Source organism: Oncorhynchus kisutch, linkage group LG12 (assembly GCF_002021735.2).
Source record: "Oncorhynchus kisutch isolate 150728-3 linkage group LG12, Okis_V2, whole genome shotgun sequence".
Taxonomy (NCBI): domain Eukaryota; kingdom Metazoa; phylum Chordata; class Actinopteri; order Salmoniformes; family Salmonidae; genus Oncorhynchus; species Oncorhynchus kisutch.
Window position 1 is genome coordinate 21,318,739 of NC_034185.2, and position 17,880 is coordinate 21,336,618.

General features: G+C 42.6%; 1 pseudogene; it reads left to right on the forward strand.

Moving 5' to 3' along the window:
- Positions 1–17,880, forward strand: part of LOC109901360 (laminin subunit alpha-2-like) — a 139,255-nt pseudogene that overhangs the window by 10,228 nt on the left and 111,147 nt on the right.

The window sequence follows — 17,880 nt, forward strand, 5'->3', positions numbered from 1 at the left end:
AACTGTTTGGCCATAATGGCCATCGTTATGTTTGGAGGAAAAAGAGGGAGGCTTGCAAGCCGAAGAACTGTCACGACTCCCACCGAAGGTGGCTCCTCTTCCTGTTCGGGCGACGCTCGGCGGTCGTCGTCATCGGTCTACTAGCTGCCACCGATCCCCTTTTCCTTTTCTGTTGGTTTTGTCTTAGTGGTTAGACTTGTTTCTTGTTTGGGTTTTGGTTAGGGCTGTTTAAGCCGGTTATGCCCGTCTGCTTTTGTGCGGGCTTGTTTCTATGTTCGTTTTGTGGATGTCTGGGTCCTATTTTGGGGCCGGTCATTGTATGTGTCTGGTGTTTTGGCGTGACCTTTTCTGTCACCGGAATAAATACGGTTGTCCTAAACCCTCTGCTCTCTGCGCCTGACTCCGCACTCACTACTCCTAGAAGTTGTAACAAGAACATCATCCCAACTGTGAGGAACGGGGGTGGCAGCATCATGTTGTGGGGGTGCTTTGCTGCAGGAGGGACTGGTGCACTTCACAAAATAGATGGCATCATGAGGTCGGAAAATTATGTGGACATATTGAAGCAACATCTCAAGACATCAGTCAGGAAGTTAAAGCTTGGTCGCAAATGGGTCTTCCAAATGGACAATGACCCCGAGCATGCTTCCAAAGTTGTGGCAAAATGACTTAATTACAACAAAGGCAAGGTATTGGAGTGATCACAAAGCCCTGACCTCAATCCCATAGAAAATTTGTGGGCAGAACTGGAAAAAAGTGTGGGAGCAAAGAGGCCTACAAACCTGACTCTGCTACATCAACTCTGCCAGGAGGAATGGGATACAATTCACCCAACTTATTGTGGGAGGCATGTGGCAGGCTGCCAGAAATGTTTGACCCAAGTTAAACAATTTAAAGGGAATGCTACCAAATACTAATTGAGTGTATGTAAACTTCTGACCCACTGGGAATGTGATGAAAGAAATCAAATCTGAAATAAATCATTCTCCTGTCTCAGCCTCCAGTATTTATGCTGCAGTAGTTTATGTGTCGGGGGGCTAGGGTCAGTTTGTTATATCTGGAGTACTTCTCCTGTCCTATTCGGTGTCCTGTGTGAATCTAAGTGTGCATTCTCTAATTCTCTCCTTCTCTCTCTCGGAGGACCTGAGCCCTAGGACCATGCCCCAGGATTACCTGACATGATGACTCCTTGCTGTCCCCAGTCCATCTGACCGTGCTGCTGCTCCAGTTTCAACTGTTCTGCCTTATTATTATATGACCATGCTGGTCATTTATGAACATTTGAACATCTTGGCCATGTTCTGTTATAATCTCCACTCGGCACAGCCAGAAGAGGACTGGCCACCCCACATAGCCTGGTTCCTCTCTAGGTTTCTTCCTAGGTTTTGGCCTTTCTAGGGAGTTTTTCCTAGCCACCGTGCTTCTACACCTGCATTGCTTGCTGTTTGGGGTTTTAGGCTGGGTTTCTGTACAGCACTTTGAGATATCAGCTGATATACGAAGGGCTATGTAAATACATTTGATTTGATTTGATTCTCTCTACTATTATTCTGACATTTCACATTCTTAAAATAAAGTGGTAATCCTAACTGACCTAAAACAGGGAATTGTTACTTGGATTAAATGTCAGGAATTGTGAAAAACAGAGTTGAAATGTATTTGGCAAAGGTGTATGTACACTTCCGACTTCAACTGTTCATCTTTGGCTGTGTCCCAAATAGGGTTTGACTGTGTCCCAAATATCTCCCTATTCTTTTTATAGTGCACTACTTTTGAACAGGACCCATAGGGCTCTGGTCAAATGTAGAGCACTATGTAGGGAATAAGGGGTCATTTGGGACGCATCTCAAGCCTCCATGAACCAACTAAGCAGTGTAGGTTAGAGTCCAGGGAGCAGGCAGCACAGATATCAGAGAGACTGACGTGCCAGACAGACAGACCTTGTTCAGTAATTACACAAGTCTCTCAGAAAGGTCATTGCTCTGTAAATGCTTTTAGACAATAATTATCGGCGAAGAGGGCTTCCTGTCTGGAAGAAAAGAGAAGAAATGGACTCGTCATCATTTATCTTGTCTCATCGTTCCATAATGAGACTTTCATTTTTCTGGTAATTTCAGGTCTGACTGAAAGGACATTTTTGTTAATTTACATTTAGCTTGTCATTGTGGGCACTCCTGATATGAAATACTATACATTCCCACCATATTAGTACGTCATTAGGGAAAGACAATGTTTGAGTCCATATTTTCCTCATCCACATCTTACAACTGCATGCCTGGTGAGTAATTAGCCATGTAAGAATAGGCCTGAACATGACCATGTTATAAGCAGATTCGTACTCCTTATTGTGAATCAATTGGAAATGCATTAAATGAATGATTTCTCTCATAAATGGTAGAAAAACTATTAAACTGCGTAATCAAGAGGGCAACTTTAATCATTTAATGCTCCATAAGCAACGTTTCCTCATTAGCAGGCTCCTTACAGTTTCCATGGTTTCTAAATAGCACCGAAATGTCAGAAATAAGTAGCCTATGATTGAGAGTGTTCAATCATCTGATATCCAGCAGCTCTTCAGTTACAAGTCACACGCTAACTCATTGCTCCTATCTTCAAACACTGTCTCCTTAATTATAATGCTTTGTTTCATCTCATTGTTATTCCTAGAGCACCACCCGATTGAATATGCCATCGATGGGACTAACAGATGACGGCAGAGCCCCAGCATTAAGAACGGCATGGACTACCATTACGTCACTATCACTCTGGATTTACAGGTAGGCCCAGATCTGTAAGTGCTGTACAGCTAACTCCTCTGGTCGTTGTCTGGCATGACAATAACCATAGGAGTTGGCAAGATGGCACAAACAGATCTGGGACCAGGCTCACTGTAAATCCTATTGAAACTGTAAAGCCACTTGTCAGCCAAGTTCCCAGACCCGGTCCACAGTGTAGCTTAATTTACTTGGCAGCCTTATGTGATACATACTCACACGTTTGTTTGTCCGGTGTCAATAGAGTGTTTGTAAAGATGCTGGCTGTAGACTTTGAAATGCTATGAGATATTATGTGTAACTCATCATGTGAGATGCACAAGTGGCTGGGAAGAGGGTTGTTGTAGTTGAACTCTGTGTAACTCCCATGGCTGTGTAACTCTATCTGAAAAAACAGTTATGGATTTCAAGCTCTCTCAGGAGGGGAACAGTACCACTGAATCACACCAACATTAGTTTTGTTTCCATATTCCCTATGTCAAGTAAAAAAAAAAAGAAAAGTTTCATACAAATATTTTCTTGGACACCGACACTATAGCTATCACTTTCTAAAATTGATAATTATTTCTTACCAGCAACCCGCCCACTTCTTTGCACTCTTGCTCAACACAATATCTCAGTTGCAGTGAAAATGGGATTTAGACTAAGAGTGCAGCCATCTTTAGAACAGTTTGAGATGAACCCTAGTGGAAACATAGCATGAAGGTAGTTGTGTTTATGCCCACAATCATTATTTCAATTGACACACTTGAGAGGGTGTCTGGACTGCTGATTTCTTCCTTGTGTACCCTTCAAGCATATGTGTTCCGTAGGAGACTGTACTTCCTCATATCAGCATGATATACCTGATGTCTCTGTAATGACTCCTCTACTATTGACCTACAACAGGAAATTATTCAAACCAATGGAGACTCTCTGAATACAATAGTGTGCTGGATCTCTGTGACTTCTGGGTTCAAGGGCTGGTAGTGTGTGTGTGTGTGTGTGTGTGTGTGTGTGTGTGTGTGTGTGTGTGTGTGTGTGTGTGTGTGTGTGTGTGTGTGTGTGTGTGTGTGTGTGTGTGTGTGTGTGTGTGTGTGTGTGTGTGTGTGTGTGTGTGTGTGTGTGTGTGTGTGTGTGTGTGTGTGTGTGTGTGTGTGTGTGCATGTGTGTCTATTCATGTGTGTGTGTGTATGCTTGCGTGTGAGAGAGCAAGAGAGAGAGAGGAACAAAAGGAGGGGGATCCTGAGGCTAGATTGTGATTAGTTTGGTAGGGGGTATGGTAACTCAGCCTTCCTCCCAAGGCCTCTGATATGATCAGGGGTGAGCGTGAAGACGTGGCCCCGCTCCCAGCGCCTCCACGGCTGGTGATTCATGGGAGTTTGTCCCTGGCTGAGTTATTATGCTTAGGGTCAGAGTGTGGCTCTCAGCAGACGCAGGGGAAGGGTCCCTGTCTGTGTCTGTCTCTTTCCCTTCCAGGAAATAGACATGCAAGCATGTCTCCTTCATCAACCTGTCATGTTACACAGGAGACGAGAGCAGGGTCACTCTGGAATTAATGAAAGTGTCACTTACACTGTTGAATTAAATATACAATGAAACTAAGTTGGGACCCTGGAATAAAAAAAAGAGAGAGATGGATGAAAAGGATCAGATTATGTGGAAAAAAATCTCCTCGCTAACTCTAGCACAGCCCAGTGAGCCTATCATTGGTTATTCTACCAGGAGTAAGCAAGCAACCAAAGATGGAATGCGTAACATAGCAACTAGAATATGAACAGTAGAGAAAAGTACGTAATTTAATTTAATGCACATACAGTTGAAGTCAGAAGTTTACATACACCTTAGCCAAATTGTCACATTCTGACCTTTATTTCCTTTGTTTTGTCGTTATTTAGTATGGTCAGGGCGTGAGTTGGGGTGGGCAGTCTATGTTTGTTTTTCTATAATTTTGGGATTTCTATGTTTCGGCCTAGTATGGTTCTCAATCAGAGGCAGGTGTCGTTAGTTGGGTTTCACTGTTTGTTTGTGGGTGTTTGTTTCCGTGTCTGTGTTTTTCACCACACGGTAATGTTTCGGGTTTGTCATTTCACGTATTCGTTTATTGTTTTTGTATTTCGTAGTGTTCAGTGTTTTTGTTATTAAAAAATATATGGACACTTACCACGCTGCGTTTTGATCCGATCCCAGATGAAGAGGAGGAAAACACTTACACAAATACATTTAAACTCACTTTTTCACAATTCCTGACATTTAATCCAGGTAAAAAATCCCTGTTTTAGGTCAGTTTGGATCACTACTTTATTTTAAGAATGTGAAATGTCAGAATAATAGTAGAGAGAATGATTTATTTCAGCTTTTATTTCCACATTCCCAGTGGGTCAGAAGTTTACATGCATTCAATTAGTATTTGGTAGCATTGCCTTTCAATTGTTTAACTTGGGTTCAAACATTTCGGGTAGCCTTCCACAAGCTTCCCACAATACGTTGGGTGAATTTTGGCACATTCCTCCTGACAGAGCTGGTATAACTGAGTCAGGTTTGTAGGCCTCCTTGCTCGCACATGCTGTTTTCAGTTCTGCCCACAAATGTTCTATGGGATTGAGGTCAGGGCTTTGTGATGGCCACTCCAATACCTTGCCTTTGTTGTCCTTAAGCCATTTTGCCACAACTTTGGAAGCATGCTTGGGGTCATTGTCCATTTGGAAGACTCATTTGGAAGACCCATTTGGAAGACCCATTTGGAAGACTCATTTGGAAGACCCATTTGGAAGACTCATTTGGAAGACTCATTTGGAAGACTCATTTGGAAGACTCATTTGGAAGACTCATTTGGAAGACCCATTTGGAAGACTCATTTGGAAGACTCATTTGGAAGACTCATTTGCGACCAAGCTTTAACTTCCTGACAAATGTTTTGAGATTTTGCTTCAATATACCCAAATAATTTTCCTACCTCATGATGCCATCTATTTTGTGAAGTGCACCAGTCCCTCCTGCAGCAAAGCACCCCTACAACATGAAGCTTGCAAGCCTCCTCTTTTCCTCCAAACATAACGATGGTCATTATGGCCAAACAGTTCTATTTTTGCTTAATCAGATCAGAGGACATTTCTCCAAGAAGTACGATCTTTGTCTCCATGTGCAGTTGCAAACCGTAGTCTGGCTTTTTATGGCGGTTTTGGAGCAGTGGCTTCTTCCTTGCTGAGCGGCCTTTCAGGTTATGTCGATATATGACCCGTGGGATTGATTTTCACTCTTCAGACTAAAGTACGTTCATTTCTAGGAGACAGAACGTGTCTCCATCCTGAGCGGTATGACGGCTGCGTTGTCCTTTGGTGTTTATACTTGTGTACTATTGTTTATACAGGTGAACGTGGTACCTTCAGCCGTTTGGAAACTGCTCCCAAGGATGAACCAGACTTGTGGAGGTCTACAATTTCTTTCGATTTCCCATGATATCAAGCTAAGAGGCACTGAGTTTGAAGGTAGGCCTTGAAATACATCCACAGGTACACCTCCAATTGACTCAAATTACGTCAATTAGTCTATCAGAAGCTGGATTTTCTGGAATTTTCCAAGCTGTTTAAAGGCACAGTCAACCTAGTGTATGTAAACTTCTGACCCACTGGAATTGTGATACAGTGAATTATAAGTGAAATAATCTGTCTGTAAACAATTGTTGGAAGAATTACTTGTGCCATGCACAAAGTAGATGTCCTAACCAACTTGCCAAAACTATTGTTAACAAGAAATGTGTGGAGTGGTTGAAAAACGAGTTTTAATGACTCCAACATAATAAACGTGGAATTTACCCAAATACTGTATCTGAGTGGTAAGTATGCAGACAGAGAGAGTCTCACTGAGGGCATCAAGCATCCATAAATCATACCTGCCCATGTTTAGTTAACGATTGAAATTTGACACAAGAAGTGTCGAGGTAGCAATTTTGCAATGCTAATTTTGCCTTGCTCATCTCTGTCCGGCCTGTCACAGCCGTGATGGAATCACTTTAACTATCCACATTGTCCCGGCTCAAACTGTTTGGCAGATTAGGGAGTTTCAAGGAGATTAGATTTAAGTAAAACAGTTATGTAATGTCCCATATGACATGAGTAAACAATTGCAGAGATAATAGGCCTACTTCTTGGAAATAGCTTTCCCCCCTCAGCAAATCCATCTGTTCAACCATTTTTTATATAATGGCATATTTAAGCAATAATGCCCGAGGAGATGTGGTATAAAGCCAATATACCATGGCTAAGGGCACAACGCAATGCGGAGTACCTGGATACAGCCATTAGTCATGGTATATTGACCATATACTATACCACAAACCCTCGAGGTGTCTTATTGCTATTATAAACTGGTTACCAACATAATTAGACCAGTAAATATGAATGTTTTTTTCATACACGTGGTATATGGTCTGATATACCACAGCATTTAGCCAATCAGCATTCAGGGCTCGAACCACCCAGTTCATAATGAGGGTTATATACCAAGGTTCTACTATTGCTATTTCACCATGAATATGGATTAATCAGTAGTTGCATGCAGTAGATATTGATTGAGAATAATTTAATTGATATCCACTGATGCCAACCGTAAACACCCAACATCCATTTTGTGTTTTGCCTTTATGGCCCTTTTTACAACAACATTTGTCACAAAGGCCTTTACAGTAACCCGGCCTAGAGCCCAAAAGGGCAAGCAAGCAGAAGTACAGGGGCAAGGAACAACTCCCTATTAAAATCGATCACTCCCTCCCTCATGGTTGGGCTAGCTTTGTCCATGGCACTGTATGCAAAGTGATTTCGCCATCAGTGTCCTGTAAAATGTAATCCTATTTGTGCTCCATTCAGGCACATTTCCCCGGCGGCCAGTCACTGTGCTTGCTGTCATCTCCTGCGGTAAATGAGTCTGTGCTGCTGGCGCTGTTGGTGATGTGTGTGAACGTATCGTTATCGCCCGTGACATCAGCACTCTCATTTCCCCCTCGTTATCCAGGAGCCCATGCTGGAGTGGAAATCTGAATAATGACAGACACTGTTGGAAGTGTGTGTGTGTGTGTGTCTTGGCGTCTGGGCCACTTTTCGATTAGACTGGGAATTGTAGTCATTATGCCCTGTATTTTTGCCCAGTTTGACTGACGTGGTCCAATCAGTTATTAGTTGATGTTCCAAAGGCTTTAGCGCAGACTCTCCAATGGAGATCTGATCAGGAGCATAAATACTATGGAACATTTTGGTATGTTTTTGTGTCTGATAATCTGAAAAGACCCAAATAAAAAATATGAAATCCACATGGACATACTTCGATCATGCTGTATGTCTAAGTCAGAGAAAAAATGTGTCATTCATACACAGGACGTGAGCACAGAGGTCGTGTTTGAATTATATTATATATGACAGCTAACTAATCACATACTCTACATGACAGATACTTGGTATGCTATTTGTAGACATGGAGGTGTTTTGTCAGTGAGTGGCTCTGGACTTAATTTGAAACACAAATCAGGTGTTAGCTATGTATTGTCGGGATTATTCTTTTCACCTTTGGGCACACAGAACAAACCCACACCATGGACCTCTGGCACCTCAACCTCCTATTGAGAATGACAGTGATGCGACCTAGCTTTATCTGTAGCTAAAGCTAGCCTACATCTTTGTGGATTTAAATAAAAATGGACCTATACTATAGATATCGCCTCAAAATTCTCTGGCATCATAGGCCTCATTTCAAAGTAATTTAAAGAGATGGTTTAATGGATATTCTGTATCACTTCTGTGATACGTGGAAAATATATAGCCTACCTACGCTCAGTTATCTTCGTTCTATTCTTTAACTCGGCAGAGTCATTTAAATGGTTGACGTTTGCAGGTTATCTATCACTGAACCAAGACCTGACCTTTCTATTTAGCTGTTTTCAAGTTTGACTTCTACTTTACATTACACACTACTGGTATTCCCTTGTCATGTATGCTCTACATTCACATTCTTTATAGCGACTGCAGATTTTTAGGAACAGCAAACCTCCTCTGACTTCATTTTTGATCAAAACAAAGAATATGTGCAAACAAACAAATATTTCCCAAATCGGCCGATTTCTGTTGTTGTTGCTGTGTTTAAAATTACCCATAACTATTTCAAAGGCTGTCAAAGTGACTAATGCTTAGAGATTAGTAAGTAGGAGCAAAGAATTACAGCCAAGCAGGCGTTGACTCTATTGTCACTGATGTCACCGGGCTGGTAGCTCGAAACTAGTCCTGGCTTGGAATCCACATGGTCATGTTGTGACTCCAACACTTTCATTTTAGACCGTGGTTAACAGGTCACGCTCTGCCCTGCAAACTTAAGAGCTCTCGTTTCTCCTTCTCCCCAGACTCCACTGCTCCCCTTTAATCATCACAATAATCGCACCTACCTACCCCTTACGCTGTGTGAGGACACCATCAGCCAGTCTTCCTGTTTTCCTGCTTCATCTGAATCAAGGAAACATTGAGGCTTTGTGAGATTTCCCCTGCTACCTGGACAAAATCCTATTGGGTTTCAGTGAAAGGGATGAGTACTGGGTTGAGTGGCGCTCTCTCTATTGTAAACACCGAAACGCTACACCATTATCTACTGTAGATGAGAGGCAAACCGTGAGTCATTTTTTATGTTGATTGTGCCATGGTCGTTTATTTTTCTGCGTCGTTGGGAGACAAGGAAACATTTAGGTGGAATGTCACCTTTCCCCTGTGCTTCCTGTTTTTCTTGAGGAGCTGTCATTTACTGCTTGATGAAATTCATGTGTCCTTCGAGGGTACAGTACTGCACGTATTCCCATGATCTAGTCTTTTCAGCTATTCAGTGGTGGAGTACCTGAGGGCAGATCAGCTTTGGCTGTCTCTGAATGTACCAGGACGGAGATAAAGCATGTACATTAGTTGTTCCATTGGAAACGTCAAAGGAAGGACTCCATATTGTAGAGAATACTGTACAGGAGTGGAGACCTCATAAGGATAATCTTGACCATGCTCCCTGATAGGATTGTTTATTTTAGTGTCTGGTTTTTCTATCAAACACGACTAAACTGACTTACACTTGTCTATGAATGTGTCAGTGTCGTATTGAACGAGCATATGTGTTTTCTTAATTAACCTGAATATGAAACTTCTCATATGAATCTCGGGGTCAACACATTCACAGGACACAAAGGAAGGACTTTCAAAAGAAAATAATAAACAATAATAATATATTTATATATTTAAAATAAGATATAAATATTTACACAAAAAAGTTACAAAAAAGAAAACATAACAAATGGATGGACTTTCAAGATTCAATTACTTTTATAAGCTAAGCTTCTGAGTTACATGTGAATTCTACTTCCCTCTAAGGTGTACCAGATAGCATATATGATCCTGAAGGCTGCTAACTCCCACAGGCCAGGTAACTGGGCGCTGGGGCGTTCTCTGGAGAGGGGGGGCCTTTACCCCCCCCCCCTGGCAGTACTACGCCATCACAGACACCAAGTGCCTCACCCGATTCAACCCCGCACCGGACCGCCATCTTACACCCACGATGATGAGGTTATCTGCACTTCTTTCTACTCCAACCCCTGGAGAATGGAGGGGTCAAGGGTCAGCATATAGCATCACTGAAAGGGCATAGGGGTCAGCAGTGGCGTAACAGCTACTTTTATTTATCCTTTATTTAACTAGGCAAGTCAGTTAAGAACAAATTCTTATTTACAATGACAGCATATCCCGGCCAAATCCTAACCGGATGACGCTGGGCTGCCCTATGGGACTCCCAATCAAGATCGGTTGTGATACATCCCGGAATCGAACAAGGGTCTGTAGTGACGCCTCTAGATGCAATGCCTTAGACAGCTGCGCCACTCGGGAGCTACAGGGACTCATTTTTTAAGTAGATATGATTATGTTTGTTGAACACTTCAAATTGCAATCCAATTTCAATTCAAATGCACAACATAAAAAGTTGATTCCATTTAACTGTAATATATTAGATTCAACCATGGCCCACATGAAATAAGACCACCAGCACATTAATTCACTTGCTTCAATAGACATGTATGGAAGCCATTTGCTGCTAACATTTGATTGCCAGCTACATTAGTATTTAAGTGCTGTGGTGGTTTAATTAAATTACATCAGTCAGCTTTGAAGTCACTCACCAGCTTCTCACAATGAAATGTACATTTCGTGATTTAAGTTGTGATCAACACAGCTGCCTTAACATTATACATTTTTACAAGTTTACAAGTTAGGCATACAGTCTAGGCACATGACACATTTTATTTCCTGGTGTGCTGGTTTCCATATTTGCTTTCATTGAGGATTTGGATAAAGAAAGCCTACCTCACACAAATAAATATACACACATCAACACACGCTCACTATACAAACAGCAACATTGCCTTGATCAGCTGTGTATCGGAGCAACTCCTTTTAATTGTGAGAACTGATCGCACAGTCTGCTCCCACTGACAGTAATGAAGCAGTACAGTCAGTACCCCCCCCCCCCCACCATCCCGCACCCCGCACCCCCACCCCGCACCCCCAGCTCTGCTCAGACAATCAGGAGCTCCTGTCATCCAGCTCCTTTTAGATAGTGACAGAAAGCGTAAAGCGTGATCACAGCGAAATCCTAATGAGTCGTAGGCGGGTGTCAAAGCATCGCAGATCTTATATTGAAATGTCACTCTCTCCGACTTCTTCAAAAACAACCAAGCTAACCACACAGCCTTAATTAGCAACCAGACACGGTTAACCCTTCATAGCTGCAAGCAAATCACTTTTTTTCTTACTAGGTCCATTAACAATGTATTTTATTCTTACCACAGCAATGGAGTGCTGTAAATGTTGTTATGGGGCTGTTTTATGGATTTGCTGAGTAGAGATTGAATTCAGTATTTGTTAAATATGTGTAGGAAAATTTGAATAGAGGTCACTAAAGAGCTCCCTTTTCCTGTATAACTTACTAAGAATCCATACCATTCGGTGCTTTGTCTCTCACAATTTGCACCTGGGGCATAGATCCACACCTCTCTGATCAATGGAAGGCCGAGTGCCGATGACCCCTCCCCGACTTTACTGAACTTCACCTCTGCACGCTACATCCGCCTACAGTTCCAGCGAATCAGAACCCTCAACGCCAACCTCATGACCCTGGCCTTAAACGATCCCCGCGATGTCGACCCAATAAGAACGAAGCAACGTGTTGATGACCACACATCACGATCACTTTCATATAGAATCATGTATTCCATATGTGAGCCGCTAGTTTATTCCTTTCTACCCAGCATCATTGGTGAAATGGCCATGGCGGCATGTTGATTACATTGCGCTCACCAGACAGATGGGTCTTAATTAAAAATGGCTATAATTAAGAAATCTGTTCCTTACTGAGCAACATCCACCTCATCATGTGTTGACTTTGGCCTACACAATCAGTCACCCAGTGAGCTCCTGTGTGACACATAATTACCGGACAGATTGCAGGGCTTATATTGAGCTAGGAATTTATCATTTACAAAATACTGTTCAATTTAGTCATACCAAAGGGACATAAATTATGAAATTGTGGATAAAATTATCTCTCACTCTCTCAGAAATAAACACGGAATACCAATGAGTGTCTTTGAATAAACTAGACTGTGCTGTAGCTTTGTAGAAGTAACCAGTATATGATAGAAATATTAATGCCAGTGATCTCCATTTTTCTCAACTTGTTTCTTTTTTGTTTGTATTTCCAGTATTACTACTCTATCAAAGACAGTTGGAGGGATGTGTAGCTGCTATGATCATGCTAAAGCCTGTCCCCTGAACAACCAGACCGAGGTATGTCAGTCAACTTACATTCTCTATGGCCCCTTCTCTACATTGTAATCATACAGTGAGCTAGATTTTCTGTCCATGGGCACAGTTCATGTACCGTTTGATAGTAATATCAAAGAGAAACACAATACTTCTTAACCTGCAGCCCTCGTGTGAAGTGTGCTCCAGTTGTCTCTTGGGTGAAAAGATCTGAGTCTTTCCTTCAGTGACGATGACACTGTAACATGGCGTCATTTGATTCCCTGTCATGAATTTCAGTTGTGAGTGTGAACACAACACGTGTGGGGAGAGCTGTGTCCCCTGTTTCCCCAGCTACAAGCAGAAACCCTGGATGGCTGGGACCTTCCTAACTCATCACAACTGTGAGAGTAAGACCACACAGTGATAAACTTAAGCATTAAGGCCCGAGGGGTTGTGGTATATGGCCAATATACCACAGCTAAGGGCTGTTCTCGATACAGGCCTTAGCTGTGGTAAATTGGCCATATACCACAAACCCCTGAAGTGCCTTATTGCTATTATAAACAGGTTTCCAACCTAATTAGAGCAGTAGAAATACATGTTTGTCATAGCTGTGGTATATGCCAGACCTGTGCTGATGGCTACTACAGAACCACTGGGGTATGTACTGGTACTGTTGATCCCAGTTGACTAGGATCCAAGCAATGACTGAAGTGCATGTTAGTGAATACTAAATAGCAATCTCACTATAGCTTTGTATCGTGACTAGGGTTAAGAGTTTTTCCTGGCCTGAGTCTCCTGCTCCCCTGTTCCCTCCAGGTGAGTCTAGAGACCTTAGACCCATGTCAGCCCAGCTCATGTGACCCAGCAGGCTCCCCAGCATGTGTCCCAGACCAGTCCCCGATCAGTCCCAGGCTGAAGGAGGTAGGCTACTACTTAACCACACACCACAGTTCTCCTCTCTACGCTGATCTAGCTGCCATATGTTTATTGCTGAAGCCTCTCCCGTCTGGTCCCACAGACCTCACGGCTGGATCCTTCCACTGTAAGCAGGGTTACGGGGGACAGCAGTGTGACAGGTGTGCTTTCGGCTACAGTGGCTACCCCAACTGTGTCCGCTGTAACTGCAGTCTAGATGGAAGCCTAAACAAGGACCCCTGCCAGCTGCCCTGTGTCTGCAAGGTAGGCCACTCTCTCCTCCTCCACCCCCATCTCTCTGGCCTTTTCTCATTAGGGCAAAAGTCCATCCTCCACCCTCTCTCCTCTGACTTCACTCCTCTGTTACCCGGAAACCGATGAGTGGTCAAGGAAATGTCAATTTGTTAGTAGGCGAACGGAACAGTGTCTTCCCCTCCACGATAGCCACCTTTCATCAAGGATAGTCTTCCGCATCCTACTTGAGTCCCTCGTGGAAGAGTTAAAAAAATATGACACCCCTTTTGAATCAGCTTTTGTTTTGTCTGAGGAAAAAGCATGCACATGTTTAAAAACAATAATAATCATCTCTTCTTCCTATCCTCCCACACCACCAGAACCAATCCATTCAGTGTCAGGGGTGGACACATCAGCTCGATGCTTTATGCCTTCGTAGGGCCAACAGCTCCGAGTCCCCTCAAGTTCTTCTCACTAATTGCTCCAGCATATAATTTGACTTATCATTTTGTGTTCAAGTTAGCCGGCTACTTCCTCCACTGCTATTGTGCACACTCATGTCATACACATGTCATACCCTGGGCAAGTTTCACTCTTTCACTAGCCAATTATACCATCTCACTGCAGGGATGTCAAGGAGCACCGGTGAACTTTGCTCTCTATTGGTCTAATTATTGAGCTGGGGGGAGGATGTGCAGTCAAATATTGCATTTCGTTGTGTCTCCAGCTGAGTCAGATGCTACTGAAACTTTTCTCCCACTTAATGAGAGAGAGAGAGAGAGAGAGAGAGAGAGAGAGAGAGAGAGAGAGAGAGAGAGAGAGAGAGAGAGAGAGAGAGAGAGAGAGAGAGAGAGAGAGAGAGAGAGAGAGAGAGAGAGAGAGAGTCAATGCTGACATTACCAGGGGGTGGAGCCTACCCCCAAACGTGCACGTTGCTCATCACCCCAGAGCATCTGCACAACCACTCCCACCTGAGGAAGCAGACAGTAGGGATGTTTGCCAAGACTCTGAAGGACTTGGTAGACAAAAACAGGGCCCAACGCAGAGGTCGTCAGAGCACAGGGGAACCCTGTAGGATTAAGATTAAACAGCTCCTCCAATACATCTGCACTAAACTGCACTAAACTGCACTAAACGCGCACACACACACACACATACCTATTGTACTAAAAGTTTACTTTTTCAATTAATAGGAATATACAGTATATATATATATAGAGAGAGAGAGAACAGTTTTTTGTTGTTGCTGTTATCCTGTTTATCTCACTCTTAACAACTTAATAGTTAGTAGTTACTGTATTTCTGACAGTGCTATTCTTTCCTTTTGCAACATGAAATCACTATCAGTCAGCATGTGGAACATTCAGGGCCTAAACTCATCAACCTATCAGTTAGCATGTGGAACATTCAGGGCCTAAACTCATCAACCTTTGGACTGAAGAGTTTAGCACTGGAGTTCAACAAAAATCTTAAAGATGTTGACATCATTCTGCAGGAGACATGGTGTAAGGCAGACATTCTTATTCACTGTCCCACAGATGACAAAGAGGTAATTGTGCCCTCACAGAAACACAGCTCTGTCATAGAGGCAGAGACTCTGGAGGATTGATCATTTGGTACAAATCCGAGCTACAAAATCTAATTGATCCCCTCAAAATGGTTAAATATCACATTTGGTAAAAAAAAAATGTTAAAAAAATTGTAATGACAGAATAAGATGTGTTCCTTTGCGCAATATATATCCCCCCTTCAGAATCACCATATTACTCAGAGGAGATCTTCCCCACCCTTGAGGAAGAGAAGTGCCTTTTCCAGGCCCAGGGAAATGTTCTCATCTGTGGGGACACAAATGCGCTCACAGGAACACTACCTGATTTAACGACCACATGATGGGACAGCTTTATTACAGGCCATACTGTTTCTAACTGCTTTAATCTCCCCTTAGAAACAACAGTGACAACACCATCAACAAAAACGGAAGGGATCTGTTGCAGCTCTGTTGAAGCCTGGGTCTGTACTTTGTCAACGGTAGGTTACTCTTTGGGAAGATTCAACTATTGTTCACCTCTTGGCCACAGCACAGTGATTACATATGATTACAGACATTGACCCTTTCTCTCTCAGCTCATTCACCTCTGTCTGATCACAGCCAAATTACATTGTTCCTCAAAAGAACAGACATGGAAACAACCACACATTCACAGCCCAGTAAGCTGTACAACACCAGGAATTCATACAGATGCGCCCAAAACAGCACAGAAGAATAGCAGAAAGCAACCGGTAAACAAAATATCCAAAGGCTCTTAGATAACTTTCTGGATACATCATTCACTCATCATTCACTTTTACTGCTAGATTGAAGGCATCAATCTAGCAGTAAAAATATCAACTACAGTGGGGCAAAAAAGTATTTAGTCAGCCACCAATTGTGCAAGTTCTCCCACTTAAAAAGATGAGAGAGGTCTGTAATTATAGGTACACTTCAACTATGACAGACAAAATTATTTTAAAAATCCAGAAAATCACATTGTAGGATTTTTAATGAATTTATTTGCAAAATATGGTGGAAAATAAGTATTTGGTCAATAACAAAAGTTTATCTCAATACTTTGTTATATACCCTTTGTTGGCAATGACAGAGGTCAAACGTTTTCTCCAAACAATCGGATAATAAAGAGAAAGCCAAACACATCGCGGACACCGACACCTCACGCCCGGATCAGCTGAACACATTTGTCACCCGCTTCAAGGAAAATAACATTGAGCTGCCGAAGCGGGCCCCCTCCGCTCACGAGTTCTGTGTGCTCTCGTTCTCTGTGGCTGACATGATTAAGGAATTTAAGTGTGTTAACCCTCGTTAGGCCGCCGGCCCAGACGGCATCCCAAGCCGTGTCCTCAGAACATGTGCAGACCAGCTGGCAGGAGTGTTTACGGACATATCTCTCCTTATCCCAGTATGTTGTCCCCACTTGCATCAATATGTCCACCATTGTTCCTGTACCCAAGAAAGCAGAGGTAACTGAACTAAATTACTATTGCCCCGTAGCACTCACTTCTGTCATCATGAAGTGCTTTGAGAGGCTTGTTAAAAGCAGAGGTACAGGGGTGTGGGGGCCCCCTCCTGTACTGTTCACCCATGTTTACGTGGCCATGCACGTCTCCAACTCAATAATTAAGTGGTAGGCTTTGTAAGAATATGTCGAAGATAAATACACAACGCAGAGACAGAGTACGAGAGGTAAAGAGGAACGAGGGTCAATAGAGTACTAACGATCAATGGAAATTGTGTTTTTTTCTGTAATAGGGAATTATTGATTAATGGTTTAGAGTCATGGGAGGAATATTTCTTCTGAAATAGGATACTTGTTATTTGGCCATTGGCTAGTTTTATTGGAAGAAAGTCTAATTTGTCAACTACAGGCTAGGGCTGGGTTATAAAACTACATACTGTTTCTTTGTTCTGTGGAGAAAGAACCACTGGAGAGAATCACTGAGAGAGCATCACTGAGGACAGTGGAGAATGACCATCTACCTCCCTTTATGATTTGTCCTCTTCAAATAAACCTATTCTCCTCCCCTGATTTGCTTTGGGGTTTGTGTTATTGAAGAGTAACATAAATTGCAAACATTTGGTGCCGTGACCCGAAAACATATCAACTGTGTGTTTATCCAGAATTAAGAGAGAAGGCTGAGTGCAACCCAGAAGGGAGTCAATTCTTAATCTCCTGATTGATGGCATAATTGCTGGGTGAGTCTAGACCAATATAATTTTAAAAGAACCAAATCAGGTTAAAATAGGTGCATGCAATGAGTGATATGTATCTGTGATGTATACGTCCTTTGTTCTATTAGACTTCCTTTGTTCTCCATGAAAATGTTTGAGGCCTTTGTCTTTGTTCTCTACTGTAGGGGTTCAAGTCCTCTATTAAATGTTTGAGGCCTTTGTCTTTGTTCTCTACTATAGGGGTTCAAGTCCTCTATTAAACGTTTGAGTCCTTTCTTTTTGTGGAACCTTCTTGTTGCATAGAAGTGAGTTGCTAGTTGAGTAGCGATTTTTACATGTGTGGTTAATGTCTTGAAGTCTTGAACAAGCTTCTTGAAGTGAACATATGTTCAATGGTAGCCATGCCCTACAGAGACAATTTGTGTTCCAGAAAAGGTTTCAG